Here is a 10,778-nt window from a genome sequence, read left to right on the forward strand (position 1 = left end):
CAAACAATGCAGCGTCAGATTATCATGTTTGTACCTCTTGTTAATTAGCGGTAACAGCTTATGCTGTATTGTGTAATGTGTGTTGTTAATTTAAAGTAATTATTTTATGTGCTTGATTCGATTAAATAAGCCGGTCGGCCGTTACGCAAATTTATTATTTTTGCCGAGGTATTTTGCTGGAGCAAAATAAAATATAAATGTTTTAAGTAGTCAGATATTATAAGTATGGAATTGTTCTGTAAAAAGATGAAATTTAAAACGGGTATTTTAACAAGAATTTTAAATGTTTGCTTCCGTTTTTTCATATTTGTCACACGTTTTCGCGATCGTGATTTTCGGACTTTTTTATCCTTTCTTACAAGATTTTCTAGTACAATTGAAATAAAAAGCCAACAAAAGTATGCATTTAATAATAATATGATGACTCTTGCAAAAGCAACTCTTATTTTAAAGCACTTTTTGTGAATAAAAGCATGTGACCTTTAAATATTCAATGATTTGAGCATTTCAACTCTCCCCACCCACCCTGTTACAATGATAAGTGAACATTAGTGCAAGTCCATCTATTGCTAAGTGTCAGTGTGTATAGTTGCTAAAAGTTGCAAAAATATGTAATAAAAACATAGTTTAAAGTGTTAATTATGCATAATTGTAAATTCCCCCCTGAGTGAAAAAATCCCCCAAAACTGCTCGTCGCGCGCTATTTTCTTCCCCCAGTGACAGGCTGGGGCCTCTTCCCCCAGTCGGAAAAAAAAACCCCTGCAGGTTGAATATCTTTTACCATATTATATGTGAATTTCACTGAAATGGCCACTACCATCCTACACCAGTACAGGTTGAATATCTTTTACCATAATATAGGTATTTGACTGAAATGGCCACTACCATGCAACACCAGTACAGGTTGAATATCTTTTACCATATTATATGTGAATTTCACTGAAATGGCCACTACCATCCTACACCAGTACAGGTTGAATATCTTTTACCATAATATAGGTATTTGACTGAAATGGCCACTACCATGCAACACCAGTATAGGTTGAATGTCTTTTACCATATTATAGGTATTTCACTGAAATGGCCACTACCATGCAACACCAGTATATAGGTTGAATGTCTTTTACCATATTATAGGTATTTCACTGAAATGGCCACTACCATGCAACACCAGTAAAGGTTGAATGTTTTTTACCATATTATATGTGAATTTCACTGAAATGGCCACTGCCATGCAACACCAGTATAGATTGAATGTCTTTTACCATATTATATGTGAATTTCACTGAAATGGCCACTACCATCCTACACCAGTACAGGTTGAATATCTTTTACCATATTATGTGTGAATTTCACTGAAATGGCCACTACCATCCTACACCAGTACAGGTGGAATGTCTTTTACCATATATTAGGTATTTGACTGAAATGGCCACTACCATGCAACATCAGTACAGGTTGAATGTCTTTTACCATATTGTAGGTATTTCACTGAAATGGACTACTACAATCCAACAGTCACTGGCATTTAAAAGAAAATTAATATCAGTTGTGCTTGTTTTTGCTTTGAACATCAGTTATGTGTATTTTCTTGAAATGATCACTCTTCTGTAACACCTGTAAAACTTGCATGGTCCTTTTCATGTTATTTCTCCATTTTGCAAACCCAAAACTCATATTACTTTCCAATAATTACTTATTATAAAATAATTAGATCACTTGCCTGGCCTTATCCTTGCGGATATTTGTTGACTTGGCCGCTATCTTCTGACATCGATTAGTGAACCTTATTTCTTGCATATGGGATAGGAGTTTCTTCTATCTTAAGCTGTGCTGCAAAAACTCATCTGACATCTCGGCGAGTGGAGGATAACTATTTTAACGACATAGTGCTTAGTAAATGTCATTAAGTATATATTACTTCTGTTATATCACATAATTATGCTACTTGCATGGCCTTTGTCATCTTATACATGTATGTGCATTTCACTGAAATGGCCTTGACCATACGACATCAATACAGGTTGAATGTCTTTCACTATATTGTATGTGCATTTCACTGAAACAGCAACGTCCATCCTAAACAGATACAGGTTTAATGTCTTTTACTGTATTACATAATTATAAATTTCACTGAAACGGCCACGATGACCCAACACATTACAGGTTGATTGTCTTTACCAAATTTTACAGTTATATCACTGAAATGGCCAGGACCATCAAACACAATTACAGGTTGATTAACCATACTATATGTGTATTTTACTGAAATTGGCAAGACCATATAACACCAATATAGCTTGATCGCCTTATACCATATTATCTTTGCATTTCACTGTATTTGCCATTACCATCCAACACCAATATAGGTTGAATGCAGTCCTACTCCCATACTACTTGCATGGCCTGTTCCGTCTTGTGCATTTCACCTTGATAGGGGCGGCTATCCTACACCCTTATTACTTGCATAGCCTGTTCCATCTTATTTGTCCATTTCACCTAAATGGCCATTGCAGTCGTACACCCATACTTCTTGCATGGCCTTTACCATCTTATTTATGCATTTCACCTAAATTGCCACTGTAGTCCTACACCCATACTTCTTGCATGGCCTGTTCCGTCTTTTTTTTGTGTGTATTTAATCTAAATGGCCACATCAGTCCTACATCCATACTTCTTGCAAGGCCCTTACCATCTTGTTTGTGCATTTCACCTAAATGCCACTACAATCCTACACCCATATTACTTGCATGGTCTTTACAACAGTCTTATTTGTGCATTTTATCTAAATGGCCAAAGCAGTCCTACACCTATAGTACTTGCATGGCCTATTCCATCTTTTTAGTGCATTTCACCTAAATGGCAGTTCCAGTCCTACACCCATACTACTTACATGGCCTGTTCCGTCTTATTCATGCATTTCACCTTAATAGGGGCGTCGATCCTACACCCATACTACTTGCATAGACCTGTTCCATCTTATTTATGCATTTCACCAATATGGCCACTGCAGTCGTACACCCATACTATTTGCAAGGCCTTGACCATTTTATTTGTGGGGCCTCCGTGGCCAATTGGTTAAAGTCACTGACTTCAGATCACTTGCCCCTCATCGATGTGGGTTTGAGCTTCACTCGGGGCATTGAATTCTTCATGTGAGGAAGCTATCCAGCTGGGTTACAGAAGGACGGTGGTTCTACCCAGGTGCCCGGTCATGATGAAATAATACATGGAGGGGCACCTGGGGTCTTCCTCCACCATCAAAACAGTGTCGGTGCGACGTTTAACCCAACAAATAAATTTCTCCTAAATGGCCACTGCAGTCCTAAATGCATACTATTTGCCTGGCCTGTACCATTCTTATTTATGCATTTCGCCTAAATTGCCGCTGCAGTCCTTCACCCATACTACTTGCAAGTCCTGTTCCATCTTATTTGTGCATTTCACCTAAATGGCCACTGCAAAGCTGGAGAGTCACCATATGACATATAATTGTGTTGGTGCGACATTTAACCCAACAAATAAATTTCACGTAAATGGCTACTGCAGTCCTAAACGCATACTTTTTGCCTGGTCAGTTCCATCTTATTTGTGCATTTGGCATAAATGGCCATTGCAGTCCTAAACCCATGCTACTTGCATGGCCTGTTCCATCTTATTTGAGCGTTTCACATAAATGGCTGCTGCTGTCCCACACTCATACTACTTCCATGGCCTGTTCCATCTTATTTGTGCATTTCACCTAAATGGCCACTGCAGTCCTAACCTCATACTACTTGCATGGCCTGTTCTGTATTATTTGTTCGTTTCACCTAAATGGCCACTGCAATCCTAACCTCATACTACTTGCATGGCCTGTTCCATCTTATTTGTGCATTTCACCTAGAAAACCACTGCAATCCTGCACCCATACTACTTGCATTGAATCCCGTTGCCCCTACTCTTCTACATCCATTGCCCCTACTTATAGATGTGTGTTTCACTAAATGCCTCTTGTACTCCCATTGCCACTACATTTAGATGTGCAATTCACTGAATGCCTCTTGTACTCCTATTGCCTTTACCTTTTAGATGTGTATTTCACTGAATGACTCTTGTATTCCCATTGCCCTTACCTTTAGATGTGTATTTGACTGAATGGCTCTTGTACTCCCATTGCCCTTACCTTTAGATGTGTATTTCACTGAATAGTCCAGTAAATTTAGCTGGAAAATGCACCTAACCTAGAACTAATTGCAAAAGTTTCATTTTCTACATATTATGGTAGGGAAATATTTATAGTTTCTTGTGTAAAAAATCTCCATCTCTCGGGTCAATGGAAAATGACATTTTGCGGGGCTTTATGAGAGTGTATGTCAGAAAATTGAAAATACGCTATTATAACACTAAATAGTAACTGTTACCAGTTTGATGGTATTTTCTTGTTTATTTTGTGTCGGGACGATTGCTTTTACATAAAACATTACCTGTAATCAGTAACGGCACAGTTTTGTGTCACTCTGAGATATAATTTTGCATATTGTTGTATTTTAGGGGTAAAATTACCCCACCCACTTTCGAACAAATAGTTATATTTCGGAACAAAGTACAAAACTCGCATAAATTATAAAGACTTAGTATTTATTATGTCCAGAAAATACATTTAAACATTTCATACAATTGTTTTCAAATGAAATTAATTAGATTTATTTTTATAAGTATCAAAACTGCATTGAAAACATTCTTTAATCAATAAAAATAAAGACAAATTGACAATTATACTTCTTACATTAATATTTTGAAAATAATCATTATTTTCTTACTTATGACAACAAATGTAATTCATTATTATTATGTGAGTTTATCTTTACTTTATTAGGGCATAAAATAGTTGCACACATCATTTCAAGTATATGTTGCCATGGAAATGTAGTCACAATAAATCATGACATATTACAATTTGATGAAAGAAAATGATACACATTTACTTGATGATAAACCTTACATCAAGTATTTAATATATATATATATATAAAGACATATTTTTCAATTTCAGAGCATTAAAAAATAGCAAATAGTCAAGTGCATAAATCATTAGAACTTTAACTACTTCTTAAATGCAAAATGCATTTGTAACAAAATTAAAAAGCAGTCATCTTTGACACCTGATTAAGCCATCGACTCATTATTCTATGATAACGTGCAAATAATTTAAATAATATGTAAGAATACATCAGGCGTAACATACTGAACTTTATAAAGTATAATATATCTAGTCGTGTTCTAAGACTATTAATTCATCTACTAAATGGGAATATACCAAAGTAATTCAAGACTATTACCGCTTAGACAGGCATTATTATTCAAAGCAAATTATTTCATTTTATGGTGTTATGTTATGATTTTCAGTCTGTCTCATTACATAAATAATGTGTGTAACCAAGTTAAACATGGACTTCAATTTGAACGCGATACATCACGGGTAAGATCAACTTCTATTCAGTACTTTCTTCAGCTTCTACCTCTGCAAGCGTCATTGAGTTCGAACAACTGACACCTCTGCATGCTCCACAACCAACTGATCTTCTAGTATCACAATTGACCTTGCAGTTACACCGAATTATGTTCAGCAAATTTTCCGGGGCTGGAGGAAGATCTGTCTTTATTGGTATGTATGTTCCATCCTTCAGTTCCCATCCAAAATCTTCAGGTCTAAGACTAGAGTCACCCATCCATTGCCTGCATTGCAAATAAACACGCAGACTGTGATACGCGGCAGCAGCTGATGTTGGTGGTAACATGTGAACTTGAACAAAGGCTGTGCTTGTCATAACTTTTGCAGCAAACTTCCGAAACCGCAAAGCGTCTAAACGGACATACGGATCACCGTCGATCAATATAGCAAGGGCTCTTTCGCCTCGTATGGCTCTGTGAACAGCCTTACCTGCTAACATATATCTTACCGCGTTTGGAGCATAAATCGTCTCAAGTACCTCTTGCAGTCCAGTGGATGACATGATGTGTCCTATGCTGGCCAGGAAACTCATCTCTGTATGAAAGCCTCCTAGTCGTAAAACTATGTTTTTCAACAGAGGATCACATCTGATGATACATGTCGCCTTTTGGAATAATGGCTGATCAAATGTCAATACAGGAGTGACACCGTACTTCTTACACTGGTCATTTACAAAGTGGAGCGTTGAATTGATACAAGATAAATCACTTGGATTCATGTCTATCATGGGAAGTATTTTGATATTTGCTTTACCTGGATGAGCATGAGATTCTGTATAAAGCTGCATAAATCCTGACCAGTTTGGTCTAGATGTTTTCAAAGGCCAAATCAATTTGAAGAATGTGTCAAATGGATTCTGACTGCATACCAATGTATCTGAGATTTCAGTTCCAAATCCTATGTCCCGAAAATAAAATTCGTCGGACATACCATTATCTGGATCCTTGAAGTATTTGATATTAATGTTTGATATTCTAGATAAATCTGTAAGTGACATATCTGCTCTCGGAATTGGTAACTCAACATTTGATCCTGGTGACGTGATGAGCAAGCAACCATACCCATACCGTGGAATGTTCCATGGCCATCTAAGGTACATACATTGTAGTCTGCATTATCTGCAACGTATTGAAGAAACTGACCTGGAAAAAATCCTGCGACTACAGCATTTAATGACATAGCGGCATTGGATTGGAAACGTTGCACCTCAGAATAGGAAGATGAAAATCCCATCTGGTAAAGTTCATCTACAAGAAATCTTGAAGAATATAAATGGTGAACCTGAACTGTTAGACCAAGTTGTAATGGTGCAATTAAGGACTTTGGTCTACAAGCTTGCATAATTGACTGGCCAATCGCTGCAATCTTTATCTCAGTGTCCTTTCCTCAAAACATTGACGACAGGAGAAAATCTAATGTGTCTGGTAGTAACTTTCTGTTCCTTTCTGCAGACTGGACAGTACCAACAGAAGGATAAAATGTTTTTGATGCATCTACAGCAGCAATATCGGACTTAATAAGTTTTGCAGCTGTTGAAATAATTTTACGTTTTTGTTCTGCCTCTGAGAGTCCAAAGTTTTCTTTTGTGAATTTGCTTAAGATATCAGATGCGGTATGTTTCATAATGATTTTACCTTCTTGGCCTTGCGTAGAAACAAATGTAATTGTATCACCAAAATGTTCAATAATTTTCTTTTTCATATAATTACTTGAGTAGGTTCTCTCTCCACAGGTCTGTTCCATGACTTGAACTAATTCTTTGACTGATAGTGCTGCCCCTTCATTGCTTTCGATATAGTTAATGACATCTTTAAATCCTTCCAGCAATTATGTACACTGTGGTCTTCCTGGTGATTTCTTACTTTTCTCATCTTTTGCAAACCTGTCAGGCACCTGCTTAAAAGTACGAAAGTTTACATTGCACACTTGATGGTAAATTGCTTCAGCAGCCTGCAAATCAAGGACTGATACCAACCTAGCATGAACCTTATTACCCCACGAGTCATTTCTTATATTACATAACTCTTTTATAGTTGCAGTAAAATTAAATTGTTCGACTCTGTGGACTTCACTACATATTTTATTACATTTGTGAGTGCAGAAGAAACAATTAGATTTAAAATCGAAAGTTGTACAACTGAATCTTGTTGTCAAAGAGTCACATGCATATCCACTATTATCTGTCTACATTTCTCAAGTCTATAAAATCCCTTCTACAGTCTCTGTGAACTGAAACACCAGATTTCACGGTTATATTAGAATTTCTCTGTGCACTGGCTCTGTTGATGTTAATTGCTCCGTTTTCACGTATCACAACTGTGGGCGATCCATTCTTTAAAAGTTCGTCGCAGATAGGACAGCTTTTATCCTTAAAAAATGAAAATAGGTCTTACTTGGCTGATGTATTTTTCAGTAAAATTAATTCATATATTCCAGTATAAAGTATAGCAACTTTAATATATAATTCATTAATAATAAAATAAAAGACTCTTGATTATGTCTATCATCCCATCATTTCTTATGACCCAAGCATCTGTTTAATAAATCTCAATACCTTGGGTTACTATTATGAGTTTCTATTTCAAGTAGCGTAAAATTCTGAGATGAGTTTGCAGAGAAAAATGAACGCAAACATGACCCTATATCTGAATTCTATTACAAGCATACTGATGTAAAATGATTGTTATTGTCACAATATTGTCTTTTGTTTTCAATAATAACCGACTAATGGTTCGATCTAAGATAAAAGATTAATTTAAGGTTCTGTATAAATACTGCAATAAAGAAAACATGAAATAGAAATATTTGAAAAGTGAAATCAAGCTTAATGTGATCTATTTAAGACCAGTTACCAGATGATATAAATAGCAGGGTCCAAACTAACACTGTCAGTGAACTGGAATTCATTCACACACCTTAGGTCTACATTGTAATCAAACTGTAAAATAAATAACGGAATCATATAAAAGTATTAAATCTATACAAACTGTTCTCCTAAATCTTGTACTTAGGTTGCATTTTTTATACATAGTAGATCTATCATTCAAGCTCCACTTCATGGACATAAATTTTCCCTACATTTTTGTTTTAATATCATAGTTATAGTTTTGTCTAGTCTGAGCAGAATGAAGAGATATATCAAACTTAATCCATACCTTGAAAAGATCTTCAGCAACATGAATGTACTTGTTTCCAACCACCAATCCATCCTGTAGGCACATACCATGAAACTAGAGTCTGAACTGAAAAAAGACGTATACCGAATTAGAATGATAGACATCTCAACGTGATCATAAAATATTATTTTGATCAAAAACATTTAAAAGAACTAAACAAAACTGTTTAAATTGACAAAAATGCTGTGGTTTCGATTTAAAAATAACGTTACAAAAAAATCGGGAAATTGGCGCATTCATGGTCCCTATCCACTTCCGTAGAATAAAAAATCAAACAGAGGAACAACTTATATTTTTAACATTTTTCGGAAAAGCTGCTATATTTTAACTTCCTGGTGTATATTTTTAGTCAGCAACTCAATAAAACTTTATTCTGGTAGGATTTAAGAGACACATATTCAATTTTACCATCGATATCACTTGCCGGGAGCCGGCCAGCAAACACAATGCGAAATCGGGACAAAATACAAAGTGAGCCAGATATCCTGCTACACACATGCCAGTTATTTATAAATACGTCAGAAACACACTTACCTTTGTTCACATCTCGATAATTCTTTTGGAAAATGGCAATTCAAACCAAAGGTTGCATCGAGTTTTAAAAAAATGGCGGCTATAACTTGCTGACATGTACCCAATGACGTCACTAAGGTGTACAGTTAGCGCCGTTAAAAATTCCGAATTCTATGTAACAATGAAAATTTTTACGTCAAGTTTAACGGTCCGTAGAGAAAATCCCTTAGCACCTACGGACGGCGATTTTTTTCTGGAAATAGCTATAAGTATGTACTTTCATGCAGCATCAAAAATCAAACTTTTGCAATTAGTTCCAACCTTTCTCTAGCTTTACTGGACTAGAATGCCTCTTGTATCCCATTTCCCCTGCCTTTAGATATGTATTTCACTGAATGCCTCTTGTGCTCCAATAGCCCCTTACTTTAGATGTGTATTTCACTGAATGCCTCTTCTATCCCATTGCAGTCGTACACCCATACTTCTTGCATGGCCTTTATCATCTTATTTGTGCATTTCACCTAAATTGCCATTGTAGTCCTACACCCATACTTCTTGCATGGCCTGTTCCATTTTTTTTACTTTTAGATGTGTATTTCAGTGAATACATTTTCTACATCCATTGCCCCTACTTTAAGATGTGTATTTCACTGAATGCCTCTTGTACTTCCATCATCACTTGTTTTCGATGTATATTTCATTGAATACCTCTTCTACATCCATTGCCCCTACATTTAGATGTGTATTTCACTGAAGGCTGCTTGTACTCCTAATGCCCCTATCTATAGATTTGTATTTCACTGAATGCCTCTTGAATCCCATTGCAGTACATTTAGATGTGTGTTTCACTAAATGCCTCTTGTACTCCAATTGCCCCTACATTTAGATGTGTAATTCACTGAGCGCTGCCTGTACTCTCATTGCCCCTACCTTTTAGATGTGTGTTTCATTGAATGACTTATACTCCCTTTGCTCTTACTTTTAGGCGTGTATTTCACTGAATGCCTCCTGTATCCCATTGCCCCTACATTTAGATATATATTTCACTGAATGCCTCTTGTATCCCATTGCCCGAACCTTTAGATGTGTATTTCACTGAATGCCTCTTGTGCTGTCATTGCACCTACCTTTAGAGGTGTATTTCACTGAATGGCTCTTGTATCCCATTGCCTGTACCTTTAGATATGTATTTCCCTAAATGCTTCTTGTATCCCATTGCCCGTACCTTTAGATATTTGTTTCACTGAATGCCTCTTGTACTCCCATTGCCCCTACCTTTCTATTTGTAGCCATCCAGCTGGCTTACGGAAGGTCGGTGGTTCTACCCAGGTGCCCACTCGTGATGAAATAATGCACGGAGGGGCACCTGGGGTCTTCACCATTAAAGCTGGAAAGTCGCCATATGACCTATCATGTGTCGTAGCGACGTTAAATCCAACAAAAAAAAAAAAAAAAAAAAAAAAACTTCCATTGCCCCTACCTTTCTATGTGTATTTCACTGAATGCCTACTCCCATTGCCCCTATCTTTAGATATGTATTTCATTAAATGTCTCTTGTATAGCATTGCCCCTAGCTTTAGGTATGTGTTTCACTG

Source organism: Mercenaria mercenaria, chromosome 1, assembly GCF_021730395.1.
Source record: "Mercenaria mercenaria strain notata chromosome 1, MADL_Memer_1, whole genome shotgun sequence".
Taxonomy (NCBI): Eukaryota; Metazoa; Mollusca; class Bivalvia; order Venerida; family Veneridae; genus Mercenaria; species Mercenaria mercenaria.